This window comes from Silene latifolia, chromosome Y (assembly GCF_048544455.1).
Source record: "Silene latifolia isolate original U9 population chromosome Y, ASM4854445v1, whole genome shotgun sequence".
Taxonomy (NCBI): domain Eukaryota; kingdom Viridiplantae; phylum Streptophyta; class Magnoliopsida; order Caryophyllales; family Caryophyllaceae; genus Silene; species Silene latifolia.
Genome location: NC_133538.1, coordinates 12,329,751 through 12,342,657, shown reverse-complemented (window position 1 = coordinate 12,342,657; position 12,907 = coordinate 12,329,751).

Sequence of the window (12,907 nt, the reverse complement as noted above, 5' to 3'; positions counted from 1 at the left end):
AAAATAATAGAACTATATAAAGACTGTGACAACAAAATTTTTAAAAAGTATAACGCAGGCTAATGCCTCGCTTTCGATAACAAATTTATCATAACGGGCACTACGGTGAGACGTGAAAAGACCTGATCCCACTCCGACCTCGATACCCTAATAATATAATATGTCAAATCGTCTTGCGCTTTTCTCAGAAAATACTTAGATTGTTCGGGAGCTTTCTAAGACTAAGTTCAAGCCGGGCCCGGCTATAGATATATAATATAAGCATGCTTGTAGCATTATACTCTTAAAAACAGGCACTACCATTGTTCTTTTTAATTTTCAGAAGCGAGGTGAGGTATTTAATTCTCGACTTAGATTAGAAGATTTTAATTAAATTATAATGTAAATACAGATTTATACATAAATACTCATCAACACTTTTCTTCCGTATTCTGCTTTTTGCATTTTTTGATTTGAAGTTCCAGAACAAGTTTAAAGAAACTTAGCTTCTTAGGCACGCAAGCTACCTGCGGTTTGACTTCCCTCACCGAATTGGGACGATTTCAAACAACTAACATTACTTCGCAACTCTAACATTAAAATTCCTTTCTTTCTTTTTATTTTAAAAATAACTACTTACTTAAGCTTAAGAATTTCATAGTAAATAGAATGAAGACTCTTCTTATTCAGCAAATATGCATGGAATTCATATTTATTCATACCTTTCTTCCTTACAGAAATTATGACTACTAAACGATGACTCCTGGGGTGCCTTTGGACATAAGGAAAGTTGGTCTTCTGCTTCCTCTCTCCCAAAGCAAGGGCCACTCTCACGCGTGTTTGAGGATCGATAAGCGGCTTTTGCTTGAGGAATTAAAGCTCGACCTTAGCTTACAGTTGTTTACGATATAAATGCTTTAGCTGGCTCTACTTACCGGTTCTTGAGCCTAGAACAAAAAATCTAAGTTAAGTCTCCACCCCATCAGCTGAGACTTCGAGTCCTTTTCTTTTACCGAGACTCTTTCCTATGCTATTTATTTGAGGTTAGGGTTTAGCCCTTAGTATAAGAAACAGAAGAATGACCATCCTTTTTCTTTGATTCATTCCGTGGCTAGAAATCCGCTCTATCAATTAGAAAAGGCTAAACAAAAGAATAAGCTGAAATATACGTATAGACAGCCCTATGTCATGTGTCATGATCATGAAAAGGGTATCTGAGTATACTTATGGAGCAGCCCTATCTTAGTCAAGCCCTTATAGCATAGCCGGAGGATAATAGATTGGAAGCGAGTCAATCCCCTATAGTATATAATATAATCGTCTATTCGCTTCTGGGAAGTTGATATGCAGCGTAAGATATAGAGGTCACGGCTAGAGACCATGTTCGGGGGACTTACTCTAAAGGATCGGGAGATTACGCAAAAGCAGATGTAGAATCGGCTGCTAGATCTGAACTTCCTGGAGATGACGTAACAGGAGACTTAGCTGGCTCGCCTGTCATATCTTAAGTTTCAATGGGCACCCTGTAGCTCGGCGGGAGGTATGCACACAAAAAAGCGGGCGCATGGGAGAGTCCTTAGGCTTTAGGCTTTCTTTCCTTCTTTTGTTGTTGGAATTGGAGGTTAAGTGGTTAAGCAATTCAAGGAACTGAGCCCTTTCAAAACAAAACAAGAATGGAGTACCTCTTTTGGTATTTCATGTACCAGCCCTCTCCTTATGTCCAAGCACGACTTCGTGCCTTCCCAATCCAATTCTTAAGAAAACCTAAGCGCGCGCGTCGCTTCGACTGTCCTCTCACATTCTAACGAGCAAGTCAACTCCCTTACTTAGGGAGTTTTCTCCCGTGCCATTTGACTACATGACCCTAGTAAAGTCAAGCTGATGCCTTAATAAACTAGGCGATTCAAAGAACTCAACTAAAATGGTAAAGGATGAACGCTAGCCCTTGTCTTTGCAACTCCAACCCCCCAAGGCCAATGATCCAATCCAGATAGAAGCCTTCCTTATTTTAGTTTCCTACCTGCTTAGCTTGCCCTAAATAGGACTTCCCCTTACCAATAACCGAAGTAATACTAATGATTGACGCAACAGTGAGTTTTGAAGCCATATCATTCATGGACAAAAGTTTTGGGTACAATCAAATAAAAAAGCACCTGGACGACTCCGGAGGATCCAAGCTAGGAATAAAAAGAAAAAGTTTTTTAGTTTTAGCCTAATTCGTCTTCCATATTTCTCTTCTATGAGTTGAGTTCCACTATGTCCGTGGGTGTCCTTTCTTTTATCTTATTTTTTTTTTCTTGTTAGATAGTCAATATAAAACGTAGTAAAAGAGTATGTTTTTGTCAAGACGGAAAGATAATCTTCTTATTTAAGATAATTACTAAGCTAATAACAAGCAGATTCGTACAGCCGATTTGCCGCTAACACCGGTAATTCAGCTTTTAGATATCCCAATAGGTACGAAACTACGCTATTCAAAGCATCGAGAAGGAATCGCAGTGTGACAGATCCTATGTCTTAGTTCTCTGCTACTTCAGCTATATGCTTCTAACTGGTCTTTTCCAATCGTAGTGGGTAATGCAATGCCTCCAAGATCTCACTTCATTCACCTATCTGCCTCCTTTGTTTCGAGCGCTTAAAAAGCTTCTGCTTTTAGTCTCCCTTCTTTTTTCAACCAATTAGTCTTATAAAATAATGATTCTACAGATCAGAAAAAGATTTAATTTAAATTAAAATCTTCGCTTCGACAAGGGTGCTTTTCTTTTAAGCTGGCTTCTTTCTTTGATTGTCCGGTACCTTCCCTCGATCTGGTCTTCTGTAACAATCTGATCTTTCACTTTATTTTATTATCTATTATGCTATTCTTTTGGGGATCCTAAGTGGGGAAATAGCTATAGCCAAGTGGTTCAGAACAAAGAGGAGTGGAGCAGACTCATTGGCTACGGTTCCGGCCCAGAAATAGTCCAATTTTCATTGACCAAGCCTGAATGTGAATGGGCTGCTCCTGCTCTTGGTTTCCAGGGAAAATGGGGTGACAAAGAGCAGCTTGCTTCATTGGATCATTGCTCGACTCGATGGGTACTTCTACAGGTTTGCCGGACGGAGAAGCTCTTGTTTTCTTTGTGCTCTTTCTTAGAAGTCTTTTGTTGAGTAATTAGGAAGAGTCCATTGGACAATTAGAACAGTCAGTTAGATAGAATGAGAAGAGCAGTCTTTCGACCGTACCTTTCCTCGAGGAGGCAGATAACTATAATCCTCGATAGCCATCCATGGGACCGCTCGTTTACTTAAGAAAACAAAGCAGGGGATGGGCTTGACTTCCCACTGAGTCTTCTTGGGATTCTTTTCTCATTCTAGTAGTTCTCGCGGGAAAGGCTGGTTGTTATCGAAGAAAGCCTAGGGAAAGTGGAAAGCCTTTCATCGAGCCAATCCAGCTACTTTTTTATGTTCATGCTCTTCTGCTCCAAGCACCACTACTGATGAGACTCTCTTGCATTTGCATGAAAATGCTCCTTGATTACGAGTTGGTTTGGGCAAATGCGGTAGGGAGCTTGCCACGTACGACTCTCCGGAAAGACTTGCTCGTCTTCTTCCCTTGTCCATTTTATCTTAGAATATAGCGAGTGCCCACTCGAGCCATTTAAAAGTAAGTTTATCTCTTTTTTCGTAAAAATGTGCTGAAACTGAAGTTCTCCTTTTTTTCCTAGTCTCCGATCACCCTCGTAATAGATAATGCAATCACACTTTTTTTTCTTAAGATTTGATCTTAATTAAATAATTAGTAAGCTAAATCTTTTTCGAAGATAAATCTACTACTACAGTTCCAAAGACATATCTAGGTAAAGCTCTAGAGAAAGGTACAGTTAAAGAAGTCAGAACTTTGACTATTGAAAGCACCCGCGGATAAAGCACTAGTGGATACTGCCCCTGTTAATGTTTATGTGTACGAAAAGTCTTCCTTAACTCCCTTGTAGGGTCTTCTCTCCCATTATAACATAAGTTTGAAGCCTATGAAGTACTCTTGATTGGGAAACTCGTGGTACAACTACTTCTACTGGTAAAACCAACTATATTCGGGAAGTTTTCTGTCGTAGTTTCTTTGTTTATAGGCTCTCGCTCAACCAGTAGAGTCGAAGAAAAGCCACAAGTCAGGTGAGAGGGCGCATCTTTACACGGTATCCACTTACGAATTTGAATGGGCTGTATAGTAGTTGTGAACCGTTGTTATGTATGGTTATTTATGGACAGGCAGGCATTGGGATGTCTCGATTTGAAACGCATCCCCTTATTATGTTACTTATATTTAAATGAAGTTTAAGAATATTTTTATTCTTCATTCAGAGCAAATAAGTTAATGAAAGTTCAAGGATCGAGAAAGCTTTGGTACGCGTTAGATTGAGGGAAAGATGTTATGTATGTCTAATTTATACATACATTTCTATACATACGTTTTTCTTCACTTAAATATATGATAATACTCATTGAAAGAAGTCTGCCTGCAAACTAGGATTCATAACCTGTCTTTTAACTACATCATTAACTTACTATATTATATGTTCTTTCTTTTATCTTATTCTCATAGAGCGAACGAGCGTAGCATTCGAAGCGAGAAGATGTTAGAGGAATGCCTATAAAGAGCAGGCTGTTAGATATAAATGACTTTCTATAAGTAAGGCACGCATGTATATGTTCCACAAGAATAAGCAGATCATAGCGGTTCTTATAAGTAGCTCTATGTAGGTCCTTAGAATTGAAACGTATCGTACATAACAAGATTGCAGCAAATGGCTAGCTCATAACAAGGGGCTTCCAGCGTAAACACTAGAAGAAAGACAAGAGCTAGCGCAAACAAAGGGTACTACATCATAAACGTGAGAAAGAAGTCCATCCAAATAAACAGTTATAGTAGTTAAAAAGCAATATGCAACTCCCTCATATAATGCTCTACCTCGCCCAAGAAGCTCTTTACCTTTTCAGCTAAATGCCTTCGGTTTCTTTTTTATGAGTTTCAGAAAGCAGAAGAGAGGCCTTATGTTATGACAAGTCAACAGATGCTATCGTAGTAGGAAGTTTCATAGGGAAAGATGTCCTCGGATATAAGATAAACGCGAAAGACTATATAAAAGGTTATTAGCTTACTCATCCTGCAGAGAGAAATCCCTATTTGCTTTGCTTATTTTTTTACCAGCCTTAGTCTTCTTATAGATGATGCATCTGTGTGAACTTATTCAAGAGCCTTGGCTTGCTACTCTACTTACTATATGATATTCTTAGTTGCTTACTCTAGGCTGATAGACAGACATAAAAGATAAACGTATGAGAATTCTATATCGAGAGGAAAGGAATAGGTAGCTCTAATAGACCACAATCAAATATAAACCGGCTAAGCTAGCTAGCTCAAGGAAAGGCACAAGATTTAGTAGAAAGTTATATATAAGAAAGTAAAGGAAACATCTAAGTAAGACGGAAACAACCAGGGGTTGAAGAATCCCTCTCGTGTTAGAAGCTGTCATTAGAACAAGACAAAGGAGATTACGCGGCATCATAAACAGGTACGAGTACACTAACTAGTTATACATCATACGCATGAGATACAGTAACGTATGCTCCCACTTAGGTCGCTAGAGCCTACTAGTGCACCCTATCTAATATAAACAAGGTACTTCCCATCACACAAAGCTCTAACTGGTATGGACATATCCTTTCCTATATATAATAAGAATCGGGCTAAGCTAGCCAGTTCTACACAAACAAAGCCAGCCGCTCTACTGGTTCTAAGAGTTCTATATCCAGAGTATAAAGGACATATAGTTAGTTGTCGCATGATGAAACATCTTCTGTGGAAATTTACATATAGTATAAGGGCTTTAAGACTTCTCTCGCAGGGAAAGACACTAGGTCATCTGTTAGAGCGTTATAAGGAGCTATTTGGGTAAGTTCCTAGCGTTATTACAGTATATAACTATTTTAATACCTGTGTTCTAGTTAAGTGCATATGAGAGCGCATAATGGCACGGTTGGTTGTTATACCATTTAGAGACAATACATTTGGCAAGTTGAAACGATTCCGAGCAAAAGAAAAGAGTATAAAAGTGTTTGCGAGTTTAGAGATTCAATTTAAAAGTCAAGCTTTGGAAAGCAGTTAATGGTCATTAAGCGGTAGAATGGACTTAGATTCCTACCGTCCCTTCAAAAGAACGTATATCTTATAGAGCGCTCCCTTACATTAGATAGGGCTGGTGATGTGTGATAGGCAGTTAGCGCCGTTCATCTAGCTTGTTCCAATAACAAGGGAAGGACTAGAGCTTACATTTACTATATCTCAAGAAATGGCTCAAGCGGATTCATAAACAACGGCATCGGGTGATGCATACGAAGCTTTCTCCTTAAGTATATGACTAGGCTTTCACTGGAGAAAAGGGAATTGATACAATAGTTGGTCGCCGGGCGAGAGCCCAAGCATACTATTTCCAGAGGGCAGAGTCTCATCAATCCTATCGAGGGGATTGGTCTCGTAGAATAGTCACAGCTCGTCCAGAACTTCATTCTACCACGAAAGGATCAGGGTTAAGCCGCATGAAAATAGGAGAGTAGAATAGGAGTCTTGGCCAACCTGCACTCGTTAACAACCAACGAAGAGAACCCGCTTTCGCCAAACACCAACTCGAATAATGACCAAGCCCATGCCCTTTTGTCCGACCAATCCACCCGCCCATTCCCGACAAGCAATCAATCAATTGCTCAAGCAACCAGCCAATCTATCCAATCCGTGTGCTCGGTCGAGGCGGAGACATACTAAGATTCATTCTGTGATCAAGTACTGTCCTAAAAGCCTTATTTAACATTTAACGAGATTAGGACAATACTAGCCTAGCCATCCGAACAGCCCTTATGCGCATTCTGTGGTTTCAGGAGACAGTCGTAAAATATTAAAATTCCAAGCTCCCTTTTGACACGGTGTAGATACCCGTATCCGTCGATATTGGAATTTATAGAGAACCCGACAAACACCCGATGATGATAGGACACATGTATTCTTTAGTTGTCATTGTCATTATTTGGAGCTCGTTTTACGATGTAGAATGGGCATCGTCGATGAAGTATTTTATTAATTTAAATGATATTTAAATTAATGTTTTTTAAAGTGAATTCATTTTATTAATTTAAATGATATTTAAATTAAAGCCTTTTTTAAGGTGATTTCAATTTATTTTATTTTATTTTGAATTTTATTTTCCCAAGTTTATTTTATTGAAAATAAAATAAATATTTGATTTGAAAAATCATTTTATGAGTACATTTGATTTGAAAAATCATTTATTTTAATGTGTTAATTGATTTGAAAAATCGATTTGAAAAGCGAAGAAAACTCGTTTTTAAACTTGTTTTTTGAGCTCGATTTTAGCTCGGTTTTTGAGCCCGTTTTCTTCACGAATTGGCACGAATCTCGAGTACATTAACCAACCTAGACCAATACCCATTCAACCTAGTTCGAACCCCCTATCCATGGCCCAAATTCTCGTCCCAAATCCCTCACAAACAGCCCGCAACAAACAGCCCCCCCTGTTTTGCGTGCCAATTCCCAAGCCCAAAACCCACTCCAAACACTACCAAGACCCGTACCCATTAACCCTAACCCATACCCTAGTATCCTACCCATATTATCCTAGCTTAATCACCAAGAAAACCCCTCTCAAACCCTCACAAAAGCTGCTGGACAGCAGCCATGCGGGATGAAGCCCGACTGCCTCTCCCTCTCTTTTAACCTACTTTAACTCCTTATAAATACCACCCCTTCACCATACATTCATTCCTCTAAGTTCTCCATACATCCTACCATTACCCACAAGCTTTAAACCTCAGAAACAAACCCTAATTGCCTCCCAAAAACCCTAAACAAAACCGACACACAAACTGAACTGTTTGTGTGTCCTCCTCGAAAAGCAACTCGTTCCTCCATCAAACCTCCATCAAAACTCGATTTTATTGTTCCTAATTAACCACATAACATCCATCTACATATTAGACAAAGATTTACGAGCCAAATTGCCCTTGAGAGTACACGAAATCCCTCGAAAAACAGAGTGTTATACACTCTGTTTTCGCGGTTTATTCTTGTCTGTCCAGTTCTGTTTGTGCTCGTTTTTCGTGCCCAATAACTCAAAACGAGCAGGGGTTGCTTTAAGATCTCTGTTCTCCTCTCTTTCTAGTTTTCAAAACATCTTTTAAATCGAATTTTCGTCGTGAAACGAGGGAGAAATCATCGTTTGAAAGTTGCTGTCCAGATTTGTCAAAAAACGCGTGTTTGCTTGTTTCTTCGTCGACGACGGCCTCTCGAGATAAAATCTACCATCGATTACGACCCAAGACGGTGTCAATGATACATGTAGGTTGAGGGTGCATCAAATCCTCCTCTTTCTCCCTTTTTATTTCGTTTTTATGCTTGTTCTTTTATAGTTTGTTTTATTCGTTTATCGTTTTTGTTTATCGATTGTTTAATTAACTATGAAACTAGTTTAGTCCGAGTATGAGTTAAAGTACCACCATGAACACCCGCGTTGACTTGAGATGGGAAAATAAACCGCTACTTCAGTCGGTCGTACACCCCCGTCTCATTTACATATCCTCGTGTTCAAGGTAGGGCATAAATAAAACGAGTTTCTAACTTCGCTCTTCGCTTTTGACCCCTTTGTTATTTCGGCCAACTCGACACACCCTAGGATCCGTTGTATGTTAGTTTAACCTCTGATTGTTAACATATGACGTATTTAGACGACATTCGATCATTTTAATAACCTAATTAGACATGTTAGGTGGCATCGACATAGCTTTTAAAATCGATTAACAATTCTATAACCTAATTGAATACATCTTTCTTATCACTTGATTTCTCGCTAGCATAGGAGTGCGTGATTAGCACCTTCCTATTAACACTCGACGAGTAAGCATTAATCTTATGATATTGTGACCTAATTGGACCCTTTAGGCCGTGCAGAATACACACTCGCGCGTTTCTTCTCAATCGATCAACCTGTTTTATAACTTGTTTTCTCACTCGTTTTCTAATCCGTTTCGCAATCATTCGATCTAACCAATGAACCTAACCTAGGAACTAGGATGGCCTTGTCTTGGCCGTGAGGGTGGTCGTGGTTTGGGCCGTGAGCTTGGCCGTCTTCTTTGTCTTTCTTGCTTCGTTTTTTTATACCTTTGGTTCCTCGTTGTTTCGTTGCTTGTAATTTGTAATTTGTTTATCGAGTTGTAATTTTCGAGCTTGTTTTACTTTTATTGAGTCAAAAAACCTCTTTCAAAAAACCTTAGTCTTGTTTGGTTAGACGGTTGTTCCCCAATGCTTGTAGGAGCGTAGTAAACCGCATGTTGTTTAAAGCAACATGGCCCGGTTTATGCTAATGCATGCTTTGGTGCGTAGCCCTATGTCTAATTCGATAAGATTAAGTGAAAGCACGCATTACGAGGAGTGACCCAAGGCCGTGTGCCATGTAGGCCGTGAGTCACCTCCTTTGTGCACGGGTTTCTAGGCCGATTGGCCGTGTGTGTTATCGTGTACGGTTTTGTATGTAGCAATTGTATTTAGATCGAGTTGTATTTCTAATTTCTCGTTGTGTCGGCATGAAATGCCTGGTTTGTAATAGGTAGATCCCAACGGCTCCCCCATTCCCCCTTAAGCCTTGCTTGCTTTGTTTTGTATGTTGTTAGATCAATCAACCCACATGCTAAATTACAACTTTGACAAAGTTAGTTTAGTTGCATTTAAAACGACATAGAAATTGTTGTCACATGTTAGGGTTTAAAACGATGTTTGCATATCATATATCGTAGTAGCTATGACCTTGTTTGGAATCCGACACTTGACTTAGTAGAGGCCGTTATCGACGGGCGGGGTTAGGTGTCCTTATGGGCTTCCTAACACGTACCCTCACCCCTTACTCAAGATCTATGGTTTGTGGATCCGTCTAAATACCATTGGATTACGAGAGTCATTCAAATCGAGTGATATAGGGTACAAGTCTTTATCTTTAATCACTCGTAGTCGATTGGCTTTATGCTTTTCGATGAAAGGTGTAAAGTTGACTTGAACGGTTCCAAGTTCCCAAAAAACTTGGTGGCGACTCTAATATGTCTTAATTCGATTCGAAAGAACCTCGAGTCGATTATGCCTAGTGTGGATCCCGCGGCAGCGATCCCGAGGGCCTTGTCCACGATTTGGCGACTCCGCTGGGGAAAAGAGGACTAGTTACACTTTGTTTCTAGGGTCTTTTCCTCCGAGGTGAAACTTGAAAAGAAAGTGTTGGAAAGTAAAAAATTACTCATAGTGCTACGATTCATGCATAAACCCTTAAGGACTTGCCCGGGCCGTCCCAGCGTTTCTTCGTGATGCGTGGGGGGCGACGTCCCACTATGCTAGGAAGCTGCACATTGCTCGCTTCCACTTCACCTCGCGTGGTTCTTGATGGTGGGGACGATCTTCTAGGTACTCTACCTTAAGACACCTTGCTCTATAAGACCGCAAAAGGATGGAGGGCATAGACCTTCTTGTAGAAGACTTGCCGAGACTTAGAGATGTCTAGGAGCATACATCCTTGTAACATGAGAATGACAATGTGCAAATTGTTTTCCCGAGTCTTTTCGAAATTTCCCATATCCTTTTCAAAACCGAACTTTTGAACAACTTACTTTCAAAATAGCATGGTTTTAAAAACGCGGAATGCTGCCCAAATAGGACTAGAATTTTCGGCCCAAAATGAGCTTTTATAGCCGGCATGCTGCCCATTTCAAATCTCATTTTTGAATCAATCTTTCGTTTTTTTTTTCAAAACCAATCCAAAATGCCTCTCGAACCTCAACCAAGCATGAAATGCGTCAAGTCGTGTCCAGGTCATGGCCGTGTTAGGCCGGGTGTGTTTCGTTCTAAGAGTCTAGAACACGACCTTGTTGGGTCACCCAAGCTCACCTCTTGGGCCTTGAGTCATGTTGGTCGACCTTTTGGTCTAGGATAGTCCACAAAAACGCCCAAGCTAGGCCATTTAGGGCGTTTCACCCAAACCTATGGGCTATGTTAGTCCAATCACGGGTTTGGCCACACCGAGTCCGGTTTATAACCGATTTATATGATTTGAGTCATGTCGTTTTGTCGAGTCTAAAATGAACCAAGGTCTAGATCCAACCGTGAGTCGAACCTTTGGTTAGTCAATCTCAAGTCGAGTCTTTGTTTGAGTCAAGTTGGGGTCGTGTCCTTAAGTGTGCAGGGGCTCTTACTTTAAATATTGACTCAGTACGGGGTTTTCTTGTAGAAAGGCTGCCAAAAACCCGACGTCAAGCAATGGAAGATGCTATCAACAAGCTCACCGAGGCCGTGAACCTCATGATGACCCGAATGGATGCAATCGAATCTAAGCTGGGTGAAGATTCCGCTTCATCTACCCCACCTCTGACTGATCTGGAGAAACGGTTCAAGTTCATTGAGGACCGTTTGAAACTCTCCCAGGGGAAGAACATTCACTATGAGAATGCTAGGGCCTATGCCCCAGTTCAGGATAAGTTGCCCACGAACATGGTACTCACTGACATCCCAAAGTTCAAGGGCACCGAAGATCCAGTCCACCATGTTAAGGCCTATAAAGGGTACTTAGCACTGAAGGGAGTACTGCCGACATGCTCTCTGAAATTTTCGCTCAATCTCGGATGAACACCGAAGGCGTGGTTCTATAATCTGGACCTTAAGAACTTCCCCACTTTCGAAGATATTACGGTGGAGTTCGTAAGCACTATCGACAACGTCGAGATTCAAACCAACATAAGAACTTTGGAGGTTATGACACACAAAAGGGAAAAGAGGGCTTTCTTGAATTCCTCGCAAGATGGCGCGCTGAAAGCGTGAAACGCTAAGAAGCCCGATGAAGTCGAAATGGTAGATAAGTTCGTGAAGAATTTACGACCTATTTACCGTAATGCTCGAAATATCGAATTTTGGTTCTTTCAAAGAATTGATAAGAATCGGGATAAAGGTAGAAGATGATGTCATAAGGGCAGAGAGGTGAAAAGCCGAAAGGGTACCAAGGGGCCTCATCGTCTAAGGGCAAGGCCCCAGCAACGACCCATTTGGATGAAGCCATCAATCTCTTAGAAGGGCAATCGAAGAAGTCGCAGCGCCAAACACCTAGGGCATTTACCGATATCGGATGCACTTATACATATGCTCTCCAAAGGCTCATAGCCCAAGGAAAGCTGAAGCCTATTGGTCCAACTCCGGACCCTCCCGCTGATCAACAAGGTAAATGGTATAAACCAAATGCCTACTGTGCCTTTCATCAAGGGAAAGGCCATGATACTGAAAGGTGCTATCGACTGAAGCACGAAATTCAAGACATGATCGAGAATGGAACACTCCTGATCCCAACTGTTAAACCCAATAACATCACCGATCCATTTGGCGATCACGCCAACTTTGTTTCTGTCGAAGACAATGTCGATTATTCCCATCTTATCTTCCCATGTCACTTGAAAGGGGTGTTTATCGGGAAGATATTTGTGGATTGTTTTGAATTCTTGCCAAACCCGAAGAATTAAATTCAAGTCGGGAGTCTTGCTCCAGAATGTACTCCTCTTGTTAACGAAGTTAATAAAAGACAATTCGATTCACCAACCTTCATCACTGGCGTAGATCCTCAGAGGACTACCTTGGAATGGAGGCAGACCATCACAGGGATCAAGGACAAGAGCCGAACATCTAAGTTGACAACTGAACAAGGGAAAGCTCAAGACCAGATTTGAAAAATTATGAGTCGGGATCTGTTTTCTTATCTTAGTCGAGTCGAGTCTAGGACTTTCTTTTCTTGAAGTTGAGTCGTTTGTTCCGCGATGTCCTAGGATGTGTCCTAGGAATCGTTTCTTCGAGTCTGTTAAGCATTTC